Raw genomic sequence first — 15250 nt, 5'->3', positions numbered from 1 at the left:
CTTGTCTCATCGTGCACTAGCGACTCCTGCGGCGGGCCGGGCTCAGTGCATGCTAACCAGGTCGCCAGGTGCACAGTGTTTCCTCCGACACATTGGTGCGGCTGGCTTCCGGATTGGATGCGGTCTGTGTTAAGAAGCAGTCTCTTCGTCTCTCCCAAGCCCGTTGTAGCGATGAGACAAGATAGTAACTACTAACAATTGGATACCACAAAATTGGGGGGAAAAGGTGGTAAAATTCCAAACAAACAAAAAAGTTTGGCCTGATCACTGACAACGATGATGCAGCCTATAGGGAGGAGGTCAAAGACGGGGCTGTAGTGGACGGGTCAAGAGTTTCAAGTTCCTTGGTGTCCACATCACCAAAGAAAGATCATGGGCCAAACACACCAAAACAGTCATGAACAGGGCACGACAACATATTTTCCCCCTAAGGAGACTGAAAAGATTTGGCATGGGTCCCGAGATCCTCAAGAAGTTCTACAGCTGCAACATTGAAGCATCCTAACCAGTTGCATCTCCGCCTGGTTTGGCAACTGGTCGGCATCCGACCATAAGGCGCTACAGAGGGTATTGCGTACGGCCCAGTACATCACTGGGACCAAGCTTCCTACCATCCAGGACCTATGTACTAGGCGGTGTCAGAGGCCCATAAAATTGTCATAGACTTCAGTCACCCAAGTCATAGACTGTTTTCTCTGCTAATGCATGGCAAGCGGTACCGGACATAGCCATACTATGAAGGTAAAGACTTGGAGTAGCATCCTTTCATTATACATGTTATGCACTTGGCACTTCACTTTCTACTATCCCCCCACCATCTCATCTACATGCATGAAGCCTCGTCAATTACTGCACAAGTGTCTCTCTCTCTCTCTCATTCATTCATTCATTCATTCATTCATTCATTCATTCATCCATCCATCCATCCATCCATCCATCCATTAATTCATTAATTCATTCATCCATCCATCCCTCCCTTTGGACCCTGCAGCATTGATCCTACTCCGTTCTCCTGATTAAAGGGATCGGCGCGGCGTTCCGACCGGGAATCGTCAGGAACACTCCCATGACAGCTCGGAACACAGCCTTTGGATTGGCTGCTTGATGTATAATTCAGGTTGGATGTCAGACCTTAATAAGACTGGCTAATGATGTTGACTAGCGCCTCCACATTCCCTCCATATACACACACATACAAAACAAGCAAGTGAATATGCTCACAAACAAACAAGAAGGTAAGCACATTTGCACACACTCATATACACACAAACGCACACATACAAAGACATATGTTTCTTTGTAGCAGTTTCAGCTATATTTCCAGCCATTCCATTCCACCCCCACTCCCTTTTGTTTCTTGATTGAGTATGAAAGTTTTCAGTAGATTTCCGTAAGGCAGTGTGATTTTATTTGGCACCCCAGGTTTTCTGAGCAAAATAGAAAATTATATATATTTTTATTGTTAGATATACAATAGTGTAAAAACATTGGAAATCAGTTCCCCAAGTATTGCCACACTTTTTCCACAATTTGTTATGTTACAGCCGTATTCTAAAAATGTGTACTCATCAATCTACACACAAATGTATTAAAAATGTAAAACTGAACAATCACATTTACATAACTTTCAGACCCTTTACTCAATGCTTTGTGAAAGCACCTCTGGCAGCCTCGAGCCACTCAAGGACATTCAGAGACTTGTCCCGAAGCCACTCCTGCATTGTCTTGGCTGTGTGCTTAGGATTGTTGTCCTGTTGTCCTGGTGAACCTTCGCCCCAGTCTGAGGTCCTGAGCTCTCTGGAGCAAGTTTTTATCAAGGATCTCTTTGTACTTTGCTCAGTTCAACTCAGTTCAACTCCCTTGAACCGTCCCTTGATCCTGACTAGTCTCCTAGTCCCTGCCGCTGAAAAACATCCCCACAGCATGTTGCTGCCACCACCATGCTTCACCGTAGGGATGGTGTCAGGTTTCCTCCAGACATGATGCTTGGCATTCAGACCAAATAGTTCAATCTTGGTTTCATCATAATCTTGTTTCTCATGGTCTGAGAGTCTGAGAGTCCTTTAGGTGCCTTTTGGCAAACTCCAAGTAGGCTGTCATGTGCCTTTTACTGAGGAGTGGCTTCCGTCTGGCCACTCTACCATAAAGGCCTTATTGGTGGAGTGCTGCAGGGATGATTGTTCTTCTGGAAGGTTCTCCCATCTCCATAGTAAAACCCTGTAGCTTTGTCAGAGTGACCATAGGGTTCTTGGTCACCTCCTTGATCAAGGCCCTTCTCCCCCAATTGCTCAGTTTGGCCGAGTGACCAGCTCTAGGAGGAATCTTGGTGGATCCAAACTTCTTCCATTTAAGAATGATGGAGGCCACTGTGTTCTTGGGGACCTTCTATGCTGCTTTGATACCCTTCCCCAGATCTGTTCCTCGACACAATCCAGTCTCGGAGTTCTACAGACAATACCTTGAATCTCATGGCCCCAGTTTTTTTTCTGACATGCACTGACAACTGTGGGACCTTATATAGACAAGTGCGTGCCTTTCCAAATCATGTTCAATCAATGAAATTTAGGTGGACTCCAATCAAGTTGTAGAAACATTGAATCCATTTCAGAATAACGCTATAAGGTAACAAAATGTCTAAATACTTTCCGAATGCACTGTATGTTCTAGCCCCTTGACCATCCGCTCAAGAAAGAAATCGCCCCACAGCTGAATCTATTTGATGATCCCCGTCGTAGAGTTTGGGTTCAGTTGGATGGAACTAAGCTATTGAAGAGGAACATCCAGTTCCCTGCTTAAATATTCAGCACTATAGCGCATACAATTGGATAGATGTATGGGGTAAAGACAGGATTGTAATTTAGTATTGGAAAGATAGATGGCGTAAAGACAGGCCTGTAGCGTGGCGTTGTGGTAAAACCCCGCTCTTCACCATCTCTAAATAGAAGTTGGGACAGTTACTGTCTAACCACAGACATATTTATGCCCAATGAACAGCATTTGACTTGAGTGCTCATGTGACTTCTCGCTTCGCTCGCTTCTGACATCTAAAAATGTACAGATGTGAAGTGAGTAGTGGAGACCAGGGGCAATTGTAACACTGAATTTCTCCAAACAGAAAACAAGCTAGAATATTGAAACCCAGTACATGCCCATTTAGGTTCTCCAAATATAAATATCTCACTATTTGTACGTTTTATTGTTTCTCAGGGGTGAATGTCGTTTTTTCCCCAGGCTGTGTTTTTTTGAGCATGAACGTCCAAGAATAACTGTCCCTCTCCGGCCTCTAGGTCACCAGGTTGCTCATTATGGAGCACACCTGTCACCGTCGTTACGCGTATCTGCGCATCATCAGACTCACCTGGACTCCATCCCTTCCCTGATGACCTTCCCTATATATGTCACTCCCTTTGGTTCCTTCCCCAGGCGTCATTGTTTCTGTTTCATGTCTGTGTGTTGTTCGTGGTTCTTGGTTTGTATTATGTTCTGTTTATTATATTACAACACTAACTCCTTGAACTTGCTTCCCGACTCTCAGCGCACATTGTTACAATAACAGATGTATTTATTCATTTGTTATGTGTTATATTTGACCCCAGCTACTGTTACAATTGCCCCATGCACGTACTTTTCAGATTGAAATCAATATTGTGATCTGACCGCCATAAGTAAAGACATATACATGTTACAAATGATTAGGAGACAGATGTTTCTTAAACCAATAAATGACTGGCCTCGTTCAAGTGGGCCTCTGAGCAATAGAGTAAAATACCAAAACTGTTACAATTGCCCCCTGTCTTCCCTACTTGAGGAAACCGTTTTGACCCATACAGTATCAACAGTTGAGTTAGTGTGGACACTGGGTGTCATATGAACTTTTCCGCTAAATGTGTTTTCAGACACACTCCTCTATGCCCCTGCTCTGGTCATGATGAAACAGTGGGATGTCATTATGGGCCATCCACCTCTTCTCTCCTTCACTTCATCACCTTTTTAACATCCTTCTCTCCTCCTCTCCGTCCCCTCTCTCTTGACCTCCTGTCCATCCTCCTTTCTTCTCTCCTCCTTACTATCCCTCACTCCAACCTTCCTCACTTCTCTCCTCCTCTCCATACCCTCTCTGTTGAGCTCCTCTCCATCCCTCTCTCCTCCTTTTATATCTCTAGAGGAAAGTGTGATGGCTCAGTTAGCGCTCTATGAGCAAATCTGTGATTGGCTGCAATGTCTGACCTATCGACAAACCTTATTCTCAGAGACACGGATAGGACCGGCATTTCTGTCCCGAGCATCCACTGATGATTTTGGAATTATGGAATTGGATTCCTTGCTTGTGAGTGTTTTCAAATCTATGTCAGATTTTGAATTGATGTAGGTATTGGGCTATAAGTTGCTGAAACATTGTTGTTATAGAATGACACAAGCCAGTCCTCTCCCTGCTGTTATTGATTTACCTGATTGTATTGGCTAAATATTCTTGGTCGGCACAGATGTGGCTAACAGATGAGGAAATGATATCATCTGTGTAATTACAGAGTTCAAGACCTGCAGTCACGGCTACTGCTTGGCAACCCTTTGGAAACTGCTTGGCAACCACTTGGCAGGGGATGGGGCATGTATCAGCTTGCACTCTCTGTAAAACATCTGCCTGTGTGTGTGTGTGTGTGTGTGTGTGTGTGTGTGCGAGAGGGAGGGAGGGGAGTTGGTAATATTGTTGTAGGAGGTAGAAGGTGTAGGAGGTATATGAGGTAGGAGTTAGGAAGTATAGGTAGAGAATATATAGGTAGGAGAAATACGAGGTAGGAGGAAAGAGGTAGCAGGTAGGAGGTAGGAAGTATAGGAAGTAGGAGATATAGGAGGTAGGAGATATAGGTAGTATATGAGGTAGGAGATATAGGTAGTATAGGAGGTAGGAAGTATAGGAAGTAGGATATATAGGAGGTAGGATATATAGGTAGTATAGGAGGTAGGAAGTATAGGAAGTAGGATATATAGGAGGTAGGATATATAGGTAGTATAGGAGGTAGGAAGTATAGGAAGTAGGAGATATAGGAGGTAGGAGATATACTGTAGGTAGTATAGGAGGTAGGAAGTATAGGCGGTAGAAGGTACAGGAGATAAGAGGTAGGAGATATAGGAGTTATAGGAGTTAGGATAAATAGGGGATATAGGGAAAATAGGAGGGAGGAGGTATAGGAGGTAAGAGGTAGGAGATATAAGAGGTATATGGGATATAGGATGTATAGGGGATATAGCAGGAATAGGATGTAGGAGGTAGGAGATATAGGTGGATATAGGAGGCGGGAGTTATAGGGGATAAGGAGATAGGAGGTTCAAGAGGTAGGAGGTTGGGGGTTTAAGAGGTAGGACGTACAGGTGGAAGGAGGTAGGAGGTATGGGAGGTAGGAGGTAGGACGTATAGGAGGTATAGGAGGTAGGAGGTATAGGAGGTGGGAAGTATAGCAGGTAAGAGGTAGGAGATATTGTAGGTATAGGAGGTAGGAGGTATCGGGGATATTGGAGGTAGGAGGTATAGGAGATAGGAGGTATAGAAGGTAAGAGGTAGGAGGAAAGAGGTAGGAGTAATAGGAGGTAGGAGGTAGGAGGTATATGAGGTAAACGGTAGGAGGAACAGGAGGTGTAGGAGGTAGAAGGTATAGGAGGTTTGAGGTATAGGAGGTATAGGAGGTAGGAGGTATAGGGGTACAGGGTATAGGATGTAGGAGTTATATGAGGTAGTAGGTATAGGAGGTAAGAGGTAGGAGGTATTGGAGGTATAGGAGGTAAACTGCAGGAGGAAGAGCAGTTAGAAGGTGTAGGAGGTAGGAAGTATAGGAGGTAGGAGGAAGGAGGTATAGGAGGTAGGAGGTGATGGAGGTAAGAGGTCGAAGGTATAGGAGGAAGAGGGTATAGGACGTAGGAGGAATATGAGGTGGTAGGTATAGGAGGAATGAGGTTGGCTGTATAGGAGGTACAGTTTATCGGAGGTATAATAGGGGAAATAGGAGGTATAGGAGGTATAGAGTGTAGGAGGTTTAGGAGGAAGGAGGTATCAGAAGTATAGAAGTTATAGGCGGTAGGAGGTATAGGAGGTAGAAGGGATATGAGATGTAGGAGGAATAGGAGGTATTGGAGGTATGAGGTATAGGAGGTAAGAGGTAGGAGGTATAGGAGTTGGGAGGTGTTGGAGGAAGGAGGTATAAGGTAGGAGGTATGAGGTATCGGAGGTATATGAGGTAGGAGGTATAGGAGATATAGGAGGTAAGAGGCAGGAGGTATATGAGGTAGGAGGTATAGGAGGTAAGAGGAAGAAGGTATAAGAGGTATAGGTATGAGATATAGGTAAGAGGTAGGAGGTATAGGTAGGAGATATAGGTAAGAGGTAGGAGGTATAGGAGGTCAAGGTTTGAGGTAATGGAGGTACAGAGTATAGTAGTTAGGAGGAATAGGGGAACTAGTAGGTATAGGTGGTATAGAAGGTAAGAGGTATAGGAGGTGTAGGAGATAGGAGGTGTAGGAGGTATAGGAGGTAAAGGAGGTAGGAGGTATCTGGGTTATAGGAGGTATGAGGTATTGAAGGTAGAAGGTGTCGTGTCTTTGGCTATCCCGGATTTAGTGATATGACATGCTATTCTATGAAATCATTTCTCTGTAATTCATATTACCTGATTAAGCTAATCAGGTGAACGTAATTAACTAGAAAGTCGGGGCACCACAAAATAATTTTATAGAGCTGGTATCTTCCGAATAAACTTTTAAAGACCTGGTAATATTTTACATCAATAGAAGTCAATATTTAATCGTCACCTTATTTAGTCTCATCTGAAAGTTGTAAATTCTTGGTTACCTTCACGAACCCTGGCTAACAAGTTGAATCAGCAATACAAAATTTGGTTTAATTATGTATTTACTAAATACCTAAATAATCACACAGAATTACATATACACAGAATGTATCATAGATTGATTACAAATTATGTCAAAGGAAAACGTCCTTAGCGGACGGAACAGATATGACAGCTGGTTACACAAAGAAAGGGGGTGGGGTTTTGAATAAAAGAGCGGGAAGACTGAGGAACAAAGGGAGAAGCTATGTCTCTATCGGGCCACAGGCAGCTATGCTATCGTAAATACAGTATCTTATGCATTCTAAATTACGGCCCATTTGAAAAAGGAAAATGCAATAAATATTTACTCTGAGCTGCGCTTCAATAGGTTGGTCGTAGATGGGAGGCCAGGTTGTCCTTTGAAGAATGCTTGATTGTAGAATGGATACTTGCTAGTAACTTTGTTTTGTGGTAGAACACATACTCTGTCCATCTTCTCCTAGCCCACGTCTATAGTTGCTGCGCTAACGGGGCGGCTAGGAGGTATCACAGCTTTAGTGAATAAGAGTTCAAAGTTCATACCAAGTTGCCGTGCTATATGCTCATGCTATATTCTGGCCGGTTTAGTCGAAATTCATCCTTTCGGCGTGTAGGTCGTCACCTTCACATTGAAATTCAATTCTAATTTCGTTAGGTTCTCTAAGGTTGGCTTAGTTCTGTAGGTGGTCATTGTCCTTTCAACTTGGGGACCTCAAGTCCACACGTCCTCGGAACAGGTTATTATCTGAGCCCTTTTAACATAGGACCGTCTTAGGAACAGAAAGTTACATTTTCATCTTTGGGCTTACATAGGATTGGGAGAGAGGCCTGTGTTTCATAGTTTACAACCCATGTCTGTTCACTTGGGCGGGGCCTCTGGGTGAGCAGAGTGGTGTTCTTCTGAGAAACTGTTCTCTCATTAAGAAGCTAAAAATTACATTTCATCTTTTCACAAATAGTTTCATATTTAAACATTTAAATTGCACAACAATTCCATGTGAATCTGAAAACTAGAATGTGTAGATTTTCCAAGATACGGTTTGTCGTCCTATCATCAGTAATCATGTCTCAGACGCCAACTGAACGGACATCATATTCATTAAATCCCAACACTGTAATGGCAGATCTCCTGTGCGTCTGAAGAGGAGTAAGGATGGGACCAAGATGCAGCGTGGTAAGTGTCCATAATGTTTTTAATAAAGACAAATGAACACTCAAACAAAAACAATAATGTGAAATCTACAAAAACCGAAACAGTACCGTGTGGCGACAAACACTCACACGGAAACAAACACCCACAAACCAACAGTGAAACCCAAGCTACCCAAGTATGATTCTCAATCAGAGACAACTAACGACACCTGCCTCTGATTGAGAACCATACTAGGCCGAAACAGAAACCAAACATAGAAAAACAATCATAGACTGCCCACCCCAACTCACGCCCTGACCATCTTTTGATGTCACCAGGCTCTATGTTAACAAAGGGATTTTCAATAGTCACATCGGTAGAGTAGAGAGAGGAAAAATGAGAAAGGTATTTATGGGGGTCATAAACCTCCCCCTCAGGCCAACATCATGACAGAGGTATAGGTGGCATAGGAGGTAGGATGTAGGTGGGTGTAGGAGGTGGGTGGTATAGGAGGTAAGAAAGAGGCAGGAGGCAGGAGGTGTAGGAGGTATATGAGGTATAGGAGGTAGGAGGTATAGGAGGTTGGAGGTATAGGAGTTATAGGAGGTAAGAGTTAGGAGGTATAGGAGGTATAGGACTTAGGAGATAGGAGGGATAGGAGGTGGGAGGTAAGAGGCAGGAGGTATATGACATAGGTATAGGAGGTAAGAGGTATAGGAGGTATAGTAGGTAGGAGGTATATGTGCTAGGATATATAGGAGGCATAAGAGGTAGGAGGAAGGAGGTAGGAGGTATATGAAGTAAGAGGTAGGAGGTATAGACGGTATAGGAGGTAGGGGGTATAGAAGGTAAGACGTAGAAGGTATAGGAGGTAGAAGGTAGGAGGCATAGGAGGTAGGAGGCATAGGAGGTAGGAGATATAGGAGGTGTACGAGGTAAGCGATATCGGGGATGTAGGAGGTAGAAGGTATAGGTGGTATCAGAGGTAGGAGGTAGGTGGGTGTAGGAGGAGGGAGGTATAGGAAGTAAGAGTCAGGAGGTATATGAGGTAGGAGGTATAGGAGGTATGAGGTAAGAGATAGGAGGTAGGAGGTATAGGAGGTATAGGAGGTATGAGGTAAATCAAATCAAATTGATTTATATAGCCCTTCATAGATCAGCTGATATCTCAAAGTGCTGTACAGAAACCCAGCCTAAAACCCCAAACAGCAAGCAATGCAGGTGTAGAAGCACGGTGGCTAGGAAAAACTCCCTTGAAAGGCCAAAACCTAGGAAGAAACCTAGAGAGGAACCAGGCTATGTGGGGTGGCCAGTCCTCTTCTGGCTGTGCCGGGTGGAGATTATAACAGAACATGGACAAGATGTTCAAATGTTCATAAATGACCAGCATGGTCGTATAATAATAAGGCAGAACAGTTGAAACTGGAGCAGCAGCACGGCCAGGTGGACTGGGGACAGCAAGGAGTCATCATGTCAGGTAGTCCTGGGGCATGGTCCTAGGGCTCAGGTCCTCCGAGAGAGAGAAAGAAAGAGAGAATTAGAGAACGCACACTTAGATTCACACAGGACACCGAATAGGACAGGAGAGGAACTCCAGATATAACAAACTGACGCTAGCCCCCCGACACATTAACTACTGCAGCATAAATACTGGAGGCTGAGACAGGAGGGGTCAGGAGACAATGTGGCCCCATCCGAGGACACCCCCAGACAGGGCCAAACAGGTAGGAGTTATAGGAGGTAAGAGATAGGAGGTATAGGAGTTAGGAGGTATAGGAGGTAGGAGGGGGTAGGAGGTGGGAGGTATGAGGTATATGACATAGGATGTATAGGAGGTAAGAGGTATAGGAGGTATGAGAGGTATAGTAGGTAGGAGGTATAGGAGGTACAAGGGGTATAGAAGGTAGGAGGTATAGGAGGTAAGACATAGAAGGTATAGGACGTCTATGAGCTAGGAGGTGTAGGAGGCAGGAGGGATAGGAGGTATAAGTGGTAAGAGATATGAGATATAGGAGGTATAGGTGGTAAGAGATATGAGATATAGGAGGTATAGGTGCTAGGGGGTATAGGAGCTGGAGGTATAAGAGCTTGGAGGTAGGAGGAAGGAGATAAAGTAGGTAGGAGGTATAGGAAGTAAGAGGTAGGAGGTACAGAAGGTATAGGAGGTAGGGGGTATAGGAGGTAGGAGGCATAGGAGGTAAGAGGTAGAAGGTATAGGAGGTAGGAGGTTAGAGGTATATGAGGAAGGAGGCAGTGGCAAGAGGTAGAAGGTATAGGAGTTAGGAGGTATAGGATTTAGGAGGTAAGAGGTAGGATTTATAGGAGGTATAAGAGGTATAGCTAGGAGATATAGGAGGTAGGAGGTATAGTAGATAGGAGGTAGCTGGGTGTAGGAGGTGGGAGGTATAGGAGGAATAGGGGGTATAGGAGGTACAAGAGGTATAGGAGGTTTAGGAGGTAGGATGGATAAGAGGTGGGAGGTAAGAGGCAGGAGGAATATGAGATAGGAGTTATAGGAGATACGAGGTATTGGAGGTATAAGATGTATAGAAGGTAGGAGGTATAGGAGGTAGGAGGTATAGCAGGTAAGAGATAGGAGTTATAGGAGGTATAGGTGCTAGGAGGTATATGAGCTGAAAGGTATAGGATCTAGGAGGCATAGAAGATAGGAGGTAGGAGGAAGGAGGTATAGGAGGTAGGGGGTATAGGAGGTAGGAGGCATAGGAGATAAGAGGTAGAAGGTATAGGAGGTTAGAGGTATATGAGGGAAGCGGCATAGGCGGTAGGAGGTTTAGGATTTACTAGGTAAAGGAGGTAGAGGTAGGAGGTATAAGAGATATAAGAGTTATAGAAGGTATAGGAGTTAGGAGGTACAGTTGTTGTTCTTCCTTTAAAAGTTGTGTCATACTGCTGCACACCTTGCGTGCTGCAGCAGCATTCTGTGGCACATCATTTAATTGTCAGGCATTTTTTCTGTTAGTTCAAGTTATTGCTAGTTTGACCACCAGAGGGCATCTTTGAGAAGCAATTGATATTATTCCGTATTGGCTTTTCCAGAGAATTTAAAACCTTTCTTGTAATAACATAGTATATGGGATTGATTTGAAGAAATTTGGTTTAATTAATTTGATTAATATTACAGTTTTCTATTCAGAGAAAAATAAAAAATGAAACCCTCATTGTTTCCGTTAGGATGGAATGGAAAATATGGGACTGTACAACGTGAAGGTCAGGTATTAGACTACAGGATCATAGAATTCTAAATTGTTTGCCTTCATTAGACAACTTTTTTCCAATATTTCTGTAAATCAGTGATATTTATTCCCATAGTAATCGTTATTGATCCATAACTAAATCAATGTCTGCATTTTGAAAGAAGATTTTTTTATCATTATTTTATTAACCTCTTGAAGCTAGAGGGCACTATTTATATGTTTGGAAAAATAACGTTCCCAAAGTAAACAGCCTATTTCTGAGGACCAGATGCTAGAATATGCATATAATTGACAACACTCTAAAGTTTCCAAAACTGTCAAAATATTGTCTGTGAGTATAACAGAACTGATATTGCAGGCGAAACCCTGAGAAGAATCAAACCAGCAATTGTGTGCAAAAGAGAAAGGCCGCCATTGTTACTCCCGGACCTAGTGAAAAGCCAACTGTCCCGGTTGATATATTATCGAATAGATATTTGAAAAACACCCTGAGGATTGATTATAAAAAAACGTCTGACATGTTTCTGTGGACATTATGGATATAATTTTTGAATTTTTGTCTGCGTTGTCGAGACCGCTCTTTCCGGTGGATTCCTGGGCATAACGCACCAAACTAACGGAGGTATTTGGATATAAAAAATATCTTTATGGAACATAAGGAACATTTGTTGTCTAACTGGGAGTCTCGTGAGTGAAAACCTCCAAAGATCATCAAAGGTAAATTATTAATTTGATTGCTTTTCTGATTTCCGTGACCAAGATACCTGATGCTAAGTGTACTTATTGTTTTGTCGAGCGATCAATAAACTTACAAACGCTTGTATTGCTTTTGCTGTAAAGCATAATTTCAAAATCTGAGACGACAGGTGGATTAACAAAAGGCTAAACTGTGTTTTGCAACATTGCACTTTTGATTTCATGAATATGAATATTTTCTAGTAATATTATTTGACTGTGGCGCTATGCTATTCAGCGTTGCTGATGACAATTATCCCGGATCCGGTATGGGTGGTTCAGAGAGGTTAACGAAATGTGTTTATTTGTTTATTAGGCTACTCTGCCGTCTACAATACATACTGTAGTAAACATGGGAAATGCCTAATTCCTTACATATGGGAGAGCAGGCCATGTCTGTAGTACAGAATGCGGGGCACGCAGGAGACCAGTGTTATTTCATAGTTGTGATCTTCACTATTATTCTACAATGTAGAAAATAGTACAAATATAGAAAAATCCTGGAATGAGTAGGTGTGTCCAAACTTTTGACTGGTACTTGCTTAACCTCTCTGGGATTGTTTGGGAGGCTAGCGTCACAGAAATCTCAAAACAACAGAAATCTCATAATTAAAATTCCTCAACCATACAGGTATTTTACACCATTTTAAAGATACACTTCTCGTTAATCCAACCACAGTGTCCGATTTCAAAAAGGCTTTTCGGCGAAAGCAGAACATATCATTATGTTGTGCTAGGTAACTAGTCACAGAAAGCATTCAGCCATTTTCCAACCAAAGAGAGGTGTCACAAAAAGCAGAAATATAGATAAAGATAAGATACCTAACCTCTGACGATCTTCATGAGATGACACTCCCAGGACTCAATGTTACACAATACATGTATGTTTTGTTCGATCAAGTTCATATTTATAGCCTACATTGACGCCATGTTCAGAAATGCCACCAAAACATCCAGAGAAATTGCAGAGCCACATCAAATAACAGAAATACTCATCATAAACTTTGATGAAAGATAATTTTTTTTACATAGAATTAAAGATAAACTTGTTTTTAATGCAACCGCTGTGTCAGATTTCAAAAAAGCTTTACGGCAAAAGCACATTATTCAATCATCTGAGAACAGCGTTCAGCCACAAAAGCAAGCAATACAGTTACTCGCCAAGTTGTGGAGTCAACAAAAGTCATAAATAGCATTATAAATCTTCACTTAACTTTGCTGATCTTCATCGGAATGCCACTCCCACTTCCACAAGAAATGTTCGTTTTTTTCGATTTACCTCCATATTTATGACCAAATACCTCAGTTTTGTTCGCGCGTTTAGTTATATTAGCATCTGGGAGTAGCAGGCAGTTTACTCTGGGCACCTTATTCATCCTGTCACCAAGAAGTTAATTCATTTGATTAATATTATGGTGTTTCTATTCCATGAAAAACAAAAAACCCTCTGGGTTTCTGTTAGGATGGAATGGAAAATATGGCGCTGTACAACGTGACGGTTGGCAGTACAGTCCTGTGTTATTTAGCTAAAGAATCCCTGTGTCATGTGAATGAGAGACCGGGGTTCAAATCCCAGATGGGGAGGAAGGAGTAGGCTTGTCTCAGAGTCCCCATTCTTGTCTCAGAGCAGGGCGAAACGGTGCTAAAATAGTTGTAGGCTTTTGCTTCGAGCTTCAACATGCTTTTTAAATAAATAAAACCAACACAATTTTAACAGTGTATCTACAAATATTCCGCCAATTGACTCTTCCAATAATTACAGTTACAGGATTGGAGGACTCTATATTAATATCTAAGGGGCATTTTCAGTTCAGATCTATGAAAATATTTGAGAATATCTAAGGGCATTTTATATCATTCTAAATGATTTAATAATAATAATCGCTTTGTTTAAAAGATAAAAATATTTTTGAGATTTAATTTTAATTTAACCTAGAGTGAGCAAGAAAAATGCAATTCTTGAACATGGGGTGAGACGTTCTCACTAATTTGTAAATAAAGCCAGTTTGTTATTTATAACTACTTATTTCTGAGAGACATAACTTGATTATTTAGCAGACATCACTTGCTTATATTCAGTCTACACATATCTTAAGAATATCATGGAATATTTTAACATTTTCGTTTCTCCATGCTTGTCTCAGATCGGCGTGAAATGGTGCTGAAATAGACGTCCGCAGTGGGAAGGCTATTTATTCTGTGCCCACTCCTGGTATTTCTCTTCTGTTACACATCCTTTGAATAGCAGAACAGCATAACTGTCTGGGCGGCCCTTGCTGTGCCTGGTGAGCAGTCAATTTCTGTTGTCAGAAGAGGAATGGAAATGTCAGGGTGAAACGAAGACCTGATGAACCCGCCACGTATGTTGACTCTTCCTGTCAGAGGTGGAGTCCCAGAGCTCACAGTTGTGCCTGGCATGGAATATGACTCCATCTCGTTCCTCGCCCTTTTCAACGCGTGAGTGAGTCAATGATTCCAATCATTTGTCTTGCAAACAAAGAGCTTTGCATCCTGCTGGCCCAGGCATGGATCAAAGCTGGCAAGACATTCAATAACGTCATCTTCACAGACAAATCGTGGCCCTTGAGAAATTTGCTCAGAATTGCTACATAAAAAAAGGAAGAAGATCAAGAAGATTAACGAAAGCATAAAGATGTGAATGGAAAATGTTGTTTTGAGTTAGAAATGTAACACTTTAGAGTACTTAAGCATACATTGCAAGTTGAGGGATTTTCACAAGAGTAGCCGGGCTATAACATTTTTTTTTTCCTGCTAATAGGAAACATTTGCATGATGGGCTACATTCTTTATTGTAACCACAATGCCACACATAATTTGAATCTACCTTTCTAATTACTTTTAGAGTTTGGGTTTGACAAATGTGCTCTGTTAATTATTAGCTACATTGTTTCAGTTTGAACTTGTATACTTTTTTTTCTTTAAATTATTGTTTTATGTAGGAAGCTACATTTTTGACCAGTTTCAATTGTATGTAGGCCTAATAAAAAAACAGACTTCTATTAGGCTGTTAAGCCTCATAGCCTAACTCAGCCAGTTAAGTTATTTTATATAGGTCTAGGCTCTGAAGAAATAGACTCAAATTAAGCCCTCTTGTTGTTTGTAAAATGAAGACTATTGTTGAAATGAATTGCTCAACAGGTGTAGGTTTTCTCCATCTGTTGGTGTGCATGAGGTCAAACAACCTCCACTCATCACTGTAAAACGCTCCCTGAAACACTTCAGCGAGCAGGCCTTTCTAATCGACCTGGCCGGGGTATCCTGGAAGGATATTGATCTCATCCCGTCAG

Source organism: Oncorhynchus tshawytscha, linkage group LG26, assembly GCF_018296145.1.
Source record: "Oncorhynchus tshawytscha isolate Ot180627B linkage group LG26, Otsh_v2.0, whole genome shotgun sequence".
In the NCBI taxonomy this organism is placed as follows: domain Eukaryota; kingdom Metazoa; phylum Chordata; class Actinopteri; order Salmoniformes; family Salmonidae; genus Oncorhynchus; species Oncorhynchus tshawytscha.
This window is presented reverse-complemented; position numbering follows the sequence as displayed.